Source organism: Stegastes partitus, unplaced genomic scaffold, assembly GCF_000690725.1.
Source record: "Stegastes partitus isolate 25-593 unplaced genomic scaffold, Stegastes_partitus-1.0.2 Scaffold1740, whole genome shotgun sequence".
NCBI lineage: Eukaryota > Metazoa > Chordata > Actinopteri > Pomacentridae > Stegastes > Stegastes partitus.
In genome coordinates, this window is record NW_007579471.1 from 58,956 (window position 1) to 61,204 (window position 2,249).

The 2,249-nt window shown below is 37.1% G+C and overlaps 1 protein-coding gene across 1 annotated transcript in view; it reads right to left on the reverse strand.

Annotated features, from left to right (window-relative positions):
• The window catches only part of LOC103372348 (copine-4), an 82,699-nt gene that overhangs the window by 26,061 nt on the left and 54,389 nt on the right, over window positions 1-2,249 (reverse strand). The window lies entirely within an intron of this gene.

The following is a 2,249-nucleotide window of genomic DNA, read 5'->3' on the forward strand; positions in this document are numbered from 1 at the left end:
AATGTAGGAACAGCTCGACAAGCGTGGACGCTGAAGTAAATAAACAGAAACCTTCCTTCTGGATCTGTACAATCTGAAAACACTTTATAGCTCCAGAAGCTTTAGTTTCAAAGGTTATTGAAAATCTGGGTTTTATGAAACCTAATGTTTGGAATTTGACGGTGACTTTTGAGGGAAATGCCAACAGTCTGGTTATAATTCCAGGGAACCTTCGTCCCACAGCGTGACTCACTCAACATAAGATGTAAAATGCTGTCAAGAAACATCAGGTGATGAAAATGACCAAAATAGGCTGTGAAATGACCGAAAGGACACTCGAAATTATCAAAATGAATCAAAAATGACCAAAAACTATGCGAAAAAACAAGCACAAGGCGATAAAAATGACCAAAATCACGCTCAAAATGAACAAAATAAGAGGCAAAATGTTATTATGCAGTTAAAAAGGTCGTTATCGTTGCACATCGTTCCCACACAACATGATAAATGAGCAAAATAAGACAAAATAACCAAAACCACACCCAAAATTACCACAATGAGATGACAAATACTAAAAGAACACTCAAAAAGATCATTACAAGTACAAAATGATTACAACTATACTAAAAAAAAAAAAACACCACAAGGAGATGAAAATGACCAAAACAAGACACAACGACTAAAAACATCCAAAAGGAACAAAATAAGACACAAAATCTCCCCAACAAGACGCAAAACTTTGTTATTAAACCATTCAGTGGCCACCATCACTGATCATTCCCGTACATGTCTGTCTGCAGGGACGTCCTTCATCTTGTGCTGTGGTCTGTTGCACCTCATTATCATTCTGCTGTACGGAACAAATGCTTTGGTCCCAACGAGTCACGAAATGACCCCAAAAAATAAATCAATCCCTGGAGCGTCTGCAGGTCGTCGACTGCAGAGCTTCTCACACGTCTTCTCATGTTAAACCTTTGTTGCTTCTCTTCACAGTGGCTCCTCATTAAATCCAGGTTTCAATTTAAATTTGTGACTCTGAGGGCTTCAGGATTGCTCAGGACGACTCGTATCTTTGGATCAGGGTTCGCCGGCTGTTTTCCACACAGTCTTTAAAGACCAAACATTTGAACTCTCTCCCTTCAAGCTGAAGATCTGCCGCCTCTTTTTGAAATAACGCCTCTTTTCGGACTTACGCTTTTCCCACGTTTGAGTTTTCTGTCATTCGAATTACTCTGTGACTGTTCTTGAATTTACTTGTGTTCAGAAATTGTCGAAGCAATGGGTAGAAAACTGTCTATATTTCATTAGTACTGAACTGTGTTGTGGACTTTCTTGGAAACTTTCTGCCCGATGAAGATCTGACACCTAAAATGTGTCGTTAAAACTGAGTTTAAGTGATGAACAGCGCTCGGATTCTTTGGTTTTCTTTCCTTACAATCAGAACCAAACTGTGCAGGATTTTGTAGGCAAACAGCAGCTCAAGTGTGAATGAAATAGAAAACATGTGAGAAGGTGGTTCATGTTTTTATCTGATAACATCAGACGGAGACTCACTTCCCTCCAGTTCACTTTCAAGCCTTAATGTCAAAGTAGCAGCAAAGAATCAGGATGAGAAACACAAAGCTAATCAACAATTAGCCTCAATGGCTATTAATTTGCTCATTGATTTTTGTCATCGATGAATCGTCGTAACCCTTAATGTCAGTTTCATTATTTCTCCAGAAACTGATGTGAAGTGATTAGCTGATGAGTTGTTTGACAGAAAATCATTTTCATTAATTAAACTGCCAGAAGTTGACTAGAAAGAGCTTCCACAGTGTGAATATTTAAGTTTTCTGTGGCTGTAAACTCAAACTCTTTAAGTTTTTAACCAAACACTTGTTGGCAGCAGCCTAACGGGACTTCTGTCAGTAAATCCTCCGACACATTAATGTATATGTAGGAAGGGTCAGAACTTTAGCTCTAAATTAGTTAATCTCCATAATTAATATTGCTGTAGGGTGTTAGCTTTAATATTTATAAGACTGTGAGGTTTTAGCTGTAACAATACATCAGATAAGTTCATTTCTATGATAATAATACTGTAAGGTCTCATATTTATAAGGTAAAGTAGATCATTTTTGTGGCAATTTAATCCCTAATATGTAAATTACTCAAATTAAGCAACACTAGAGGGTCTTAAATCCAGTATTTTAACTTTTTAGGTTACTTCCAAAACATTAATCATCTTTTTTTTTTTTACTAGAAAGTTCTGAATGTGTTTCCACGTG